The sequence below is a fragment of the Rhinoderma darwinii genome, chromosome 5, assembly GCF_050947455.1.
Source record: "Rhinoderma darwinii isolate aRhiDar2 chromosome 5, aRhiDar2.hap1, whole genome shotgun sequence".
In the NCBI taxonomy this organism is placed as follows: Eukaryota; Metazoa; Chordata; class Amphibia; order Anura; family Rhinodermatidae; genus Rhinoderma; species Rhinoderma darwinii.
Window position 1 is genome coordinate 230149344 of NC_134691.1, and position 13574 is coordinate 230162917.

The 13574-nt window shown below is 45.3% G+C and overlaps 3 non-coding genes and 3 pseudogenes across 3 annotated transcripts; all 6 read right to left on the minus strand.

Annotated features, from left to right (window-relative positions):
* Window positions 1-913: 913 nt before the first annotated feature.
* On the minus strand, window positions 914-1104 carry LOC142653577 (U2 spliceosomal RNA). The gene has a single exon (XR_012848505.1). It is a non-coding gene; the product is annotated as a U2 spliceosomal RNA (small nuclear RNA).
* Window positions 1105-2420: 1316 nt separating this feature from the next.
* LOC142654164 (U2 spliceosomal RNA) lies at window positions 2421-2632 on the minus strand (annotated as a pseudogene).
* Window positions 2633-8964: 6332 nt separating this feature from the next.
* Window positions 8965-9155, minus strand: LOC142653578 (U2 spliceosomal RNA). Its single transcript, XR_012848506.1, has one exon. It is a non-coding gene; the product is annotated as a U2 spliceosomal RNA (small nuclear RNA).
* A 1312-nt stretch (window positions 9156-10467) lies between these two features.
* LOC142654229 (U2 spliceosomal RNA) lies at window positions 10468-10647 on the minus strand (annotated as a pseudogene).
* Window positions 10648-11433: 786 nt separating this feature from the next.
* On the minus strand, window positions 11434-11503 carry LOC142654733 (U2 spliceosomal RNA; annotated as a pseudogene).
* A 1326-nt stretch (window positions 11504-12829) lies between these two features.
* Window positions 12830-13020, minus strand: LOC142653579 (U2 spliceosomal RNA). The gene has a single exon (XR_012848507.1). It is a non-coding gene; the product is annotated as a U2 spliceosomal RNA (small nuclear RNA).
* Between the last annotated feature and the right edge of the window lie 554 nt (window positions 13021-13574).

A 13574-nucleotide genomic window follows, 5' to 3' on the forward strand; every position in this document is an offset into this window, starting at 1 on the left:
TTTTATCTCTGAGGCAGGCCCCATTATGATGTCAGAAAGCTGGCTCTGGAATCCTGAGGGCTCCACTATGACACGTGCAAAGTTCCGTCTGAACTTTATATAAGACGGTGCGGCTCAGTCAGTCACTCAGTGTTGCCTGAGAGGGCAACACTGCAACAGCCGGCCGCCAGGCTGTCTTTTTTTTGCACAGCTACTTGCCTCCAGGAGGCCACAAGAGGGAGACAAGGGACTGCAAAATGGAAAATAGGCATCCACCAACTTTACAGACAACTTCTCTTTGCTCCTACAACCTCCATCCTTGCACAGTTTGTTATTCTTCCAGGTAACATAGTAACAAATCCAAATTGCTGCTCTCTTTGTAGGCAAGCAAGGGTTTGTTGCAACTGCAATTCTTACTTCTTCTTGAAATGTAGGGACGACAGTACATTCCATCACATCCATCTAGTGTACACAGGTAGGTCCATTGTGGCGGGTAGGCGGCTGGCTGCTTTAATGGCTGTTTGCTGTTCCCCTACTCCACTCCACTCCACTATTTGACTGTGGTGCTGCATCAATCAGTGGCTGGCTCAGGTGCAGCTCTTTAACTTACCTAAAAGGGAGGGCGGAGAGAAGACAAGGAAGGTGAATGAGCTGTTCCAATGTGAAATGCCGGAAACACAGAAACACAGAAGACACACACACACACACACACACACACACACACACACACACACACACACACACAACAAGAGGTGGCAATGTATTAATTAATTGCATTTAATAAATGAGCTCATTATCACACATGACTGTACAAATGCATTGTCCAACAGGTGTTGAAATAATGGGATTAAAAGGGGAGATCCCATCAGAAAGACAAAAACAATAGCAAACACAAATAGCACTTTTGGAATCTGATTTTAGTCAACACATAAGGGAAGGGTGCACCGGTCCTGGAAATACTGCAATACCAGGTCAATGCGTGGAGTGGACAGAGCAAGCTCTATTTCCATCTCCCTGTTCGAAAAATCCATTTAATATATGGTCCCCAGATAGGGGACGTATCAGATATTAAACTGATAAGAACAGATACTACACTTGATCTTAGCCAAAAGGCCGAGAAGCGATAACCCGAATGGGCCGGCCGTTGACCGAGCCTGCCTAATACTGCTGTTCACCCCTTGCAGCGATTGATTCAGCCTACTCCTAGGCAATTCCATGGGGCCCTGCAGGCTCACACACATTTACAGCTACTAAGCGGGAGGGAGGTGAATAAAGGCCGGAGAGGAAGCCAGACAGGATTTGCTTCTTTTGCTTGCACCACAATGCAGTGCTGAAAGAGGAGGAGGAATCTACATAAAAACGCCTTCCTGGCAACGCCCAAATGCCCTCCTGCCATGCAGATAAACACTGGCAGCGGCAGCAAGTGCATGCCCACAGCCACCCCTTGTTCCTTCACACCTTGTATCAGCTTTAATCCAATCCAGTCCGGTGCTGCCTGCTGAGCAGCACTGACCAACACTGCCTGGGCCCAGGCTTTTATCTCTGAGGCAGGCCCCATTATGATGTCAGAAAGCTGGCTCTGGAATCCTGAGGGCTCCACTATGACACGTGCAAAGTTCCGTCTGAACTTTATATAAGACGGTGCGGCTCAGTCAGTCACTCAGTGTTGCCTGAGAGGGCAACACTGCAACAGCCGGCCGCCAGGCTGTCTTTTTTTTGCACAGCTACTTGCCTCCAGGAGGCCACAAGAGGGAGACAAGGGACTGCAAAATGGAAAATAGGCATCCACCAACTTTACAGACAACTTCTCTTTGCTCCTACAACCTCCATCCTTGCACAGTTTGTTATTCTTCCAGGTAACATAGTAACAAATCCAAATTGCTGCTCTCTTTGTAGGCAAGCAAGGGTTTGTTGCAACTGCAATTCTTACTTCTTCTTGAAATGTAGGGACGACAGTACATTCCATCACATCCATCTAGTGTACACAGGTAGGTCCATTGTGGCGGGTAGGCGGCTGGCTGCTTTAATGGCTGTTTGCTGTTCCCCTACTCCACTCCACTCCACTATTTGACTGTGGTGCTGCATCAATCAGTGGCTGGCTCAGGTGCAGCTCTTTAACTTACCTAAAAGGGAGGGCGGAGAGAAGACAAGGAAGGTGAATGAGCTGTTCCAATGTGAAATGCCGGAAACACAGAAACACAGAAGACACACACACACACACACACACACACACACACACACACACACACACAACAAGAGGTGGCAATGTATTAATTAATTGCATTTAATAAATGAGCTCATTATCACACATGACTGTACAAATGCATTGTCCAACAGGTGTTGAAATAATGGGATTAAAAGGGGAGATCCCATCAGAAAGACAAAAACAATAGCAAACACAAATAGCACTTTTGGAATCTGATTTTAGTCAACACATAAGGGAAGGGTGCACCGGTCCTGGAAATACTGCAATACCAGGTCAATGCGTGGAGTGGACAGAGCAAGCTCTATTTCCATCTCCCTGTTCGAAAAATCCATTTAATATATGGTCCCCAGATAGGGGACGTATCAGATATTAAACTGATAAGAACAGATTTTTTTTTTTTTTTTTTTTTTTTTATTAAACCATTCAGGTTTTTTGAATAAAACCGAGAACTGTAGTTGTTCAAACCACCTCTCTATTTTTCAAAAAATCTCATCACTCTGGTTCATTATTTTATTTTTCCATCAAATACAAGATAAGTCAAACAAAATTCCTCAAACTAAATACCTCCATTTTAACATTCGCCATATCCCTTCCGCATCCATACCTTTTTCTAGATCCCATTTATAATAAAAATACAACTTAGCCAATACCATACTAACCACATCCTCAATCTCAAAAACGTCTCTTTTATACACATTCAAATTCCGTGTATTCCACAATACCTCTTTCACACAAGTCAAGAAAATCCACAACACTCTATCCTTTTCGCTACCCAAACTACACAAACCAAACAAGACAATTTCATACGTCAAAACCTTCAAACCAGTCAATTCTTCACACAACCCACTCAACTTTTTCCAAACATCCTTTGCATGCTTACACGACCAAAACACATGACTCACATCCTCATCATCCCCACAACCTTCTCTCGGACACCTTTCAGAAGCAACCAAACCTCTTCTTTTCTGAACACTCCTTACAGGCAACACTCCATGTACCGACATCCATAACAAATCTTTCTGCTTATTTGACACATCATACGTAACAATCTTCTTCCACACAGACCTAGACTCCATCGAATTCAAACCATTTACAGAACACATCACATTATTCATACACATACTTCTCACAACATTCTTTTCACTCAAAAATCTCTCCATTCTTACATCCTCTAGCTGGAACTTTTTAATAAATTTTTCAACATACAAATACCACCCTGTGCACTGAAAAGCAATTGGTTTACATAAATTACGTTTTTCCCACCTTAGACGCTGAATCACCGTTCCAGCTAGATACTTAGACATTCTGGAAGCCTTGGTTTCCTTAAATAAAAGCTCTACAAAAAAACGTACACAATTAATTCCAATGAAAATCTCCAAATTTGGGAAATCAAGGCCTCCATTACGTCTACTTTTCATTAGAATTTCTCTCCTTGCCTTCTCAATCCCGCTCCCCCATAAAAAAAGGAACAAAACTCTATTCACTTTTTTTAACATAGCAACAGCAGGAGGAAAAACCAGAGCAACATATAAAATCATAGGAAGAATAATGCTTTTGACTATTAAAACCTTCCCCGAAAAAGAAAGATCCCTCATTCTCCACATTTCCAACTTTCGCACAATCCTACCACCCAACTGATCCCAACTTTCTTTCCCTTTCAGCTCATCATCAAACACAATACCCAAAATTTTCACACCATTCACCTGTTCCATATCAGAATCACTCACCCGCTCATTGCTGAAAAAAATTTTAAATTTGCTCTTACCCCAATTTATTTTAAAAGCAGACGCAATACAAAACATATTTACAATCAACTTCACTCTGGACATATCATACACTGAATCACACAATACACAAATATCATCCATATATCCCAAAGCTTTCACACGCTTTCCATCACACCCTGGCACCACCAAACCTTTCACAACCTTATCATTTCTAATCATTTGCAACAATGGTTCAATCGCACAAATAAATAGGATGGGAGACAACGGACAACCCTGTCGCACACCAGACATAATACTAAATGATTCTGAAAAAAACCCATTCACCTGCACACAACTCTTTGCATTCGCATATAAATTTTTCAACAAACTCACAAACTGAACCGGAAAACCCATTCTCTCTAACACTTTAAACAAAAACACATGCGCCACACGATCAAACGCTTTCTCAAAATCTAACGCACACACAATCACCTTCTTATTCCGAGCCTTACAATCCTCAAGCATGTCCCGCACCAACGCCACATTCTCATGCAATTTCCTTTTCGGTACCGCACATACCTGATCCTCATCAATTACACACCCAATCACATCTCTCATACGATTCGCAATCAGCTTGGCAAAAATTTTATAATCCGTATTCAACAAAGTAATTGGTCGCCAGTTTTCTAACCGTCTCTTATCTCCTTTTTTATGCAACAGAACTACCATACCCTTCTTCATCACATCACACATATTCGTCCCAGAAAACAACACTCTCATAACATCAATAACATCCTTCCCAATTATATCCCAATATTTCCCATAGAAATCAGCTGGTATTCCATCGATCCCTGGAGACTTATTTTTAGCCATATTTCCCACCACATCCTTTACTTCACCATCCATAATCTCACCAAGCAAAGGCAAACATTCACTTTCAGGAACAAAATTACACACAATATCCAAAAACTCATCATCATCACCCAAATCACACTTCTTCACATCATACAGTTGTTTATAAAAATCAGACACCACATCAATCACATCCTTACCAAACACCTCTTTATCATCCTTATCCAATAACACATTCATTCCACTTTTTCCACCACACATTTTTTTAAAGAAAAATCTAGTGCATTTCTCGTGATTTTCTCTAACCTCCACCTTAGACCTAAATATTATTTCTTTCCCTTTCTCTCGGAACCACTCCTTAATATCTTTTTTTGTTTTTTCCAAATCGTGTCTTACATCCATACCCAAATTTTTACATTGTTGAAGGAACGTCATCCGCATATTAAAGCGTGAATATTCTAATCTTTTCCTTCTTGCTCTTCTATACCCTATCTGTCTAAAAAACCCACCAATCTTTTTTTTCACCCATACCCACCATTCACACACATTAGAGAAAGAACTTTTCTTCCTAACCCAAAACCCATATTTTTTCCCAAACCTAGTTTTTACCCTTTCATCACTCAGAAAACTAACATTCATCTTCCATACCCCTCTACCATAAAAGAAATTATTTATAACAAAAACCCCCAACAAACACTCGTGATCTGAAAACCACACTCTCTCCTGCGCATAATCGACACATTTCATTGCTGAAGTAGAAAAAAAGAAAAAGTCCAGACGAGAATCCGTTCTTCCGTCATCGGCATGATAGGTAAATGGACCTGGTTTCCTGGTGACAGCGTCCTGCAAAGCAAAGTCCTGCAAAATTTTATTCCACAAAACTCCGGTAGCGTCCACATTAGACTCTGTGGATCCAGCTCGGGCCTGCTTCTCCAGGATACAGTTAATGTCACCAACAATAATTACAGGAACTTTACCATGTAGAAAAAATTTTAAAGTATCAAAAAGTGCCAACCTATCAGTTTTCACAGCATGGCCATAGATATTAATTAGCCTAAACTGCCACCCCTTATAGGATAGTAACACGCAGACACATCTTCCTTCCTGAATAATTTGAGTCTGTTTGATGACAAACTCATTATTTTTAAAGAGGATACCAATTCCATCATTCCTATTTGTGGAAGAAAAAGACCAAATTGCTTCCCCAAACTTCCATTCTTCTTTACTAGGCATTTTTGACAAACCACATTCTTGTACGCAAACAATATCACTGCCCTTAGAGGCCAAAAAGTCCAGGACTGCAGCACGCTTGTGAGCAGAGGAGAACACCCGTACATTTTGAGAGACAATCTTTAATCTCAAAGACATGCGGGCATAGTATGGTTAGTGCAATGTAAAGCCATGAAATAACCAGAACATATCACGTCCCAGGGAAATACATCGCTCTTTCCAGATTTGCCACATTAACTTCACTGAGGAAACCTTCCCCAGGAGAGCTGGGTACTTCTGAGGCCACCTCAGATGACTTAGGGCTAGAACTAGAGTCACTGTCCAGCAATGAAAAAGGGTTTGAATGGGCAGAATCTTCCAATAAACCTATCTTCAGTCTTTTCACTGCCTTTCCAGACTTGCCCCTTTTTGAGACCACTTTATGGAAGATTTCCGCACTAGTGGCACTAGGCATCCTGGCCTCCTTCTCATCCTCCTCCGATATTGACCACTCCACTTTAGCTGAGTCGTCCATTTTTGACTCTGGGCTAGAAAAGGACAAAATTTGCATACTTGCACCATTTCCAGGGGAAGCACATCCAATAGGTGGCGCTGTGTCTTCACCTTCCATAGGCATAACAACAGGCGTTTCCTCAACAATCGGCTCTGCAGGAGGGACCACACCCAACTCCATGCTGTTAATATGTGAAGTTAGAACCTCTCCTAATCCAGCTTTCCCAGGGTCCTGAGAAGCAGCCACAGAAACACTGCCAGCTGGCTCTGGAATTACATCAGAAGTGGTAGCAAGGGAACTTGTTGTTCTCACCTGTCTGCCCCATGTTCTTCTCTCTTGCCCTAAAAAGGGAAACACCTTTGGACATTTTCTACATGTATGACCAGGCAAACCACAAATATCACACCTGGATGGGGAAATACACGCACTAGCCTCATGTCCTGTTTCCTTGCAATTTCTGCAAACTTTGCCTTTACATGCATCTTTGGTATGCCCGTAGGCAAAACATGATCTACAAAAGCATGGCATATCTTGGTAATAAAGATATCCCTTATTACCACCAATAGAAAAATTAGCAGGAGGATTCATCACTCCTCCAATACAGCTGGAGTCAGGTTTCAGCCTGACCCAGTACTTGATATCACCATTAAAGACTCCCCATAGATTCTTCTGCTCCACACCTCCTCTAACATGGGTACAGTAATGAGCTAAAAAAGCCCTGACCAGCCTTCTATCCAAAAATGGGTTATACATATGGATTGTTATGCATTTTTCCACTGCAGAAAAAAGAGGTTGCACTTCAATGGATGTCAAAGCCTCATGCATGTGTTTTTCCTTGAGCAACTGAAACACATTTAAACAGTAGGCGGCCTCAAAAAAAGATACATCATATGTAGAAATATTGCTGAAAGCTTGGATACAGAATACCTCTACCAACTTAACTCCAGCCAGGTCCAGAAGGATGTTCTCAATGATATGTCCAGTATCAACTTCGTCTCTCCTCTGCTCATTCACCACGAAACGGATAGTGTTACGCACAGCTGCCATCTTGATCTGGAATGCCCAACGGCACGGTGATCGCTCCCAAAAAACGTCGGAAAGGACTCCACGAAAGGCCGAACCCCCGGCCCAGACCAGGCAATAAACCTGATCTGAGCCAAAAGGCCGAGAAGCGATAACCCGAATGGGCCGGCCGTTGACCGAGCCTGCCTAATACTGCTGTTCACCCCTTGCAGCGATTGATTCAGCCTACTCCTAGGCAATTCCATGGGGCCCTGCAGGCTCACACACATTTACAGCTACTAAGCGGGAGGGAGGTGAATAAAGGCCGGAGAGGAAGCCAGACAGGATTTGCTTCTTTTGCTTGCACCACAATGCAGTGCTGAAAGAGGAGGAGGAATCTACATAAAAACGCCTTCCTGGCAACGCCCAAATGCCCTCCTGCCATGCAGATAAACACTGGCAGCGGCAGCAAGTGCATGCCCACAGCCACCCCTTGTTCCTTCACACCTTGTATCAGCTTTAATCCAATCCAGTCCGGTGCTGCCTGCTGAGCAGCACTGACCAACACTGCCTGGGCCCAGGCTTTTATCTCTGAGGCAGGCCCCATTATGATGTCAGAAAGCTGGCTCTGGAATCCTGAGGGCTCCACTATGACACGTGCAAAGTTCCGTCTGAACTTTATATAAGACGGTGCGGCTCAGTCAGTCACTCAGTGTTGCCTGAGAGGGCAACACTGCAACAGCCGGCCGCCAGGCTGTCTTTTTTTTGCACAGCTACTTGCCTCCAGGAGGCCACAAGAGGGAGACAAGGGACTGCAAAATGGAAAATAGGCATCCACCAACTTTACAGACAACTTCTCTTTGCTCCTACAACCTCCATCCTTGCACAGTTTGTTATTCTTCCAGGTAACATAGTAACAAATCCAAATTGCTGCTCTCTTTGTAGGCAAGCAAGGGTTTGTTGCAACTGCAATTCTTACTTCTTCTTGAAATGTAGGGACGACAGTACATTCCATCACATCCATCTAGTGTACACAGGTAGGTCCATTGTGGCGGGTAGGCGGCTGGCTGCTTTAATGGCTGTTTGCTGTTCCCCTACTCCACTCCACTCCACTATTTGACTGTGGTGCTGCATCAATCAGTGGCTGGCTCAGGTGCAGCTCTTTAACTTACCTAAAAGGGAGGGCGGAGAGAAGACAAGGAAGGTGAATGAGCTGTTCCAATGTGAAATGCCGGAAACACAGAAACACAGAAGACACACACACACACACACACACACACACACACACACACACACACACACACACAACAAGAGGTGGCAATGTATTAATTAATTGCATTTAATAAATGAGCTCATTATCACACATGACTGTACAAATGCATTGTCCAACAGGTGTTGAAATAATGGGATTAAAAGGGGAGATCCCATCAGAAAGACAAAAACAATAGCAAACACAAATAGCACTTTTGGAATCTGATTTTAGTCAACACATAAGGGAAGGGTGCACCGGTCCTGGAAATACTGCAATACCAGGTCAATGCGTGGAGTGGACAGAGCAAGCTCTATTTCCATCTCCCTGTTCGAAAAATCCATTTAATATATGGTCCCCAGATAGGGGACGTATCAGATATTAAACTGATAAGAACAGATACTACACTTGATCTTAGCCAAAAGGCCGAGAAGCGATAACCCGAATGGGCCGGCCGTTGACCGAGCCTGCCTAATACTGCTGTTCACCCCTTGCAGCGATTGATTCAGCCTACTCCTAGGCAATTCCATGGGGCCCTGCAGGCTCACACACATTTACAGCTACTAAGCGGGAGGGAGGTGAATAAAGGCCGGAGAGGAAGCCAGACAGGATTTGCTTCTTTTGCTTGCACCACAATGCAGTGCTGAAAGAGGAGGAGGAATCTACATAAAAACGCCTTCCTGGCAACGCCCAAATGCCCTCCTGCCATGCAGATAAACACTGGCAGCGGCAGCAAGTGCATGCCCACAGCCACCCCTTGTTCCTTCACACCTTGTATCAGCTTTAATCCAATCCAGTCCGGTGCTGCCTGCTGAGCAGCACTGACCAACACTGCCTGGGCCCAGGCTTTTATCTCTGAGGCAGGCCCCATTATGATGTCAGAAAGCTGGCTCTGGAATCCTGAGGGCTCCACTATGACACGTGCAAAGTTCCGTCTGAACTTTATATAAGACGGTGCGGCTCAGTCAGTCACTCAGTGTTGCCTGAGAGGGCAACACTGCAACAGCCGGCCGCCAGGCTGTCTTTTTTTTGCACAGCTACTTGCCTCCAGGAGGCCACAAGAGGGAGACAAGGGACTGCAAAATGGAAAATAGGCATCCACCAACTTTACAGACAACTTCTCTTTGCTCCTACAACCTCCATCCTTGCACAGTTTGTTATTCTTCCAGGTAACATAGTAACAAATCCAAATTGCTGCTCTCTTTGTAGGCAAGCAAGGGTTTGTTGCAACTGCAATTCTTACTTCTTCTTGAAATGTAGGGACGACAGTACATTCCATCACATCCATCTAGTGTACACAGGTAGGTCCATTGTGGCGGGTAGGCGGCTGGCTGCTTTAATGGCTGTTTGCTGTTCCCCTACTCCACTCCACTCCACTATTTGACTGTGGTGCTGCATCAATCAGTGGCTGGCTCAGGTGCAGCTCTTTAACTTACCTAAAAGGGAGGGCGGAGAGAAGACAAGGAAGGTGAATGAGCTGTTCCAATGTGAAATGCCGGAAACACAGAAACACAGAAGACACACACACACACACACACACACACACACACACACACACACAACAAGAGGTGGCAATGTATTAATTAATTGCATTTAATAAATGAGCTCATTATCACACATGACTGTACAAATGCATTGTCCAACAGGTGTTGAAATAATGGGATTAAAAGGGGAGATCCCATCAGAAAGACAAAAACAATAGCAAACACAAATAGCACTTTTGGAATCTGATTTTAGTCAACACATAAGGGAAGGGTGCACCGGTCCTGGAAATACTGCAATACCAGGTCAATGCGTGGAGTGGACAGAGCAAGCTCTATTTCCATCTCCCTGTTCGAAAAATCCATTTAATATATGGTCCCCAGATAGGGGACGTATCAGATATTAAACTGATAAGAACAGATTTTTTTTTTTTTATTGAAAGCCCGAGCCGTGCTTTCTATCACCCAAGTGCATAAAAAGTGCAGAGGTGCCACACAAAAAGTGCACAAGGATGCGGTCTATCGCAGCCCTTCTCTTAAAAGAGAGAGGCCCCGCATAACCATTCCCTGACCCTCCAAACCATAGGCCTAGAGGATCAAGGATCGATGGTCCCCCCTCGCCGAAGCTTAGGGAGACCCAAACACACTCCTAGGCTTCTACCTGGGCTGCCACCCCAGTCCACCTAGGAGCCTGCATCCTAGTTGCACCTCCCCTCCGAAGAAGGGAGGCCGGGTTGCAGGGGAAAAAGGAACCAGAAGGCCACACATTTTCCCCCTAGACCTCAGGAGGGTCCCAAAAGGGCACCGCATCCCAAAATCCTTGTGACAAACGTGACAAACACACAGTGAAAAACAAAATTAAATAAGTGGATGTGCGCTGTGATACAGCCTGGACATCCGCCAGGTATATAAAAATTCCTCATCTCCCAGCCAGAAGGCCGGGAGAATAAAGGTGTGTGCTTAAAAGTGTGAAAGAAGAGTGCGTGCAAGTGTGCCTTCACTCAGTGGGATCCCACCCCCAGTGAGTTAGGGCACCCCAGGGTCACCAGCCCTGGGGCACATAGCAACTCGGGCTTTCAAACTACCCGACCTCCTGACCTCGATCCGGCGGTCGCCTGGTCACCTACAAATGGTACCTTTAAACCAAATGCGTACACCAGAGCGATGACCGTTGTGGTTCCCTGCCCTCACCTCGGCGTTCTGTCATCCCCCTACGATGGCCCACGTACCACCGGCAGGGATGATTACTAACCTCAGCTTGAGCAGGTACTACACTTGATCTTAGCCAAAAGGCCGAGAAGCGATAACCCGAATGGGCCGGCCGTTGACCGAGCCTGCCTAATACTGCTGTTCACCCCTTGCAGCGATTGATTCAGCCTACTCCTAGGCAATTCCATGGGGCCCTGCAGGCTCACACACATTTACAGCTACTAAGCGGGAGGGAGGTGAATAAAGGCCGGAGAGGAAGCCAGACAGGATTTGCTTCTTTTGCTTGCACCACAATGCAGTGCTGAAAGAGGAGGAGGAATCTACATAAAAACGCCTTCCTGGCAACGCCCAAATGCCCTCCTGCCATGCAGATAAACACTGGCAGCGGCAGCAAGTGCATGCCCACAGCCACCCCTTGTTCCTTCACACCTTGTATCAGCTTTAATCCAATCCAGTCCGGTGCTGCCTGCTGAGCAGCACTGACCAACACTGCCTGGGCCCAGGCTTTTATCTCTGAGGCAGGCCCCATTATGATGTCAGAAAGCTGGCTCTGGAATCCTGAGGGCTCCACTATGACACGTGCAAAGTTCCGTCTGAACTTTATATAAGACGGTGCGGCTCAGTCAGTCACTCAGTGTTGCCTGAGAGGGCAACACTGCAACAGCCGGCCGCCAGGCTGTCTTTTTTTTGCACAGCTACTTGCCTCCAGGAGGCCACAAGAGGGAGACAAGGGACTGCAAAATGGAAAATAGGCATCCACCAACTTTACAGACAACTTCTCTTTGCTCCTACAACCTCCATCCTTGCACAGTTTGTTATTCTTCCAGGTAACATAGTAACAAATCCAAATTGCTGCTCTCTTTGTAGGCAAGCAAGGGTTTGTTGCAACTGCAATTCTTACTTCTTCTTGAAATGTAGGGACGACAGTACATTCCATCACATCCATCTAGTGTACACAGGTAGGTCCATTGTGGCGGGTAGGCGGCTGGCTGCTTTAATGGCTGTTTGCTGTTCCCCTACTCCACTCCACTCCACTATTTGACTGTGGTGCTGCATCAATCAGTGGCTGGCTCAGGTGCAGCTCTTTAACTTACCTAAAAGGGAGGGCGGAGAGAAGACAAGGAAGGTGAATGAGCTGTTCCAATGTGAAATGCCGGAAACACAGAAACACAGAAGACACACACACACACACACACACACACACACACACACACACACACACACACACACACAACAAGAGGTGGCAATGTATTAATTAATTGCATTTAATAAATGAGCTCATTATCACACATGACTGTACAAATGCATTGTCCAACAGGTGTTGAAATAATGGGATTAAAAGGGGAGATCCCATCAGAAAGACAAAAACAATAGCAAACACAAATAGCACTTTTGGAATCTGATTTTAGTCAACACATAAGGGAAGGGTGCACCGGTCCTGGAAATACTGCAATACCAGGTCAATGCGTGGAGTGGACAGAGCAAGCTCTATTTCCATCTCCCTGTTCGAAAAATCCATTTAATATATGGTCCCCAGATAGGGGACGTATCAGATATTAAACTGATAAGAACAGATACTACACTTGATCTTAGCCAAAAGGCCGAGAAGCGATAACCCGAATGGGCCGGCCGTTGACCGAGCCTGCCTAATACTGCTGTTCACCCCTTGCAGCGATTGATTCAGCCTACTCCTAGGCAATTCCATGGGGCCCTGCAGGCTCACACACATTTACAGCTACTAAGCGGGAGGGAGGTGAATAAAGGCCGGAGAGGAAGCCAGACAGGATTTGCTTCTTTTGCTTGCACCACAATGCAGTGCTGAAAGAGGAGGAGGAATCTACATAAAAACGCCTTCCTGGCAACGCCCAAATGCCCTCCTGCCATGCAGATAAACACTGGCAGCGGCAGCAAGTGCATGCCCACAGCCACCCCTTGTTCCTTCACACCTTGTATCAGCTTTAATCCAATCCAGTCCGGTGCTGCCTGCTGAGCAGCACTGACCAACACTGCCTGGGCCCAGGCTTTTATCTCTGAGGCAGGCCCCATTATGATGTCAGAAAGCTGGCTCTGGAATCCTGAGGGCTCCACTATGACACGTGCAAAGTTCCGTCTGAACTTTATATAAGACGGTGCGGCTCAGTCAGTCACTCAGTGTTGCCTGAGAGGG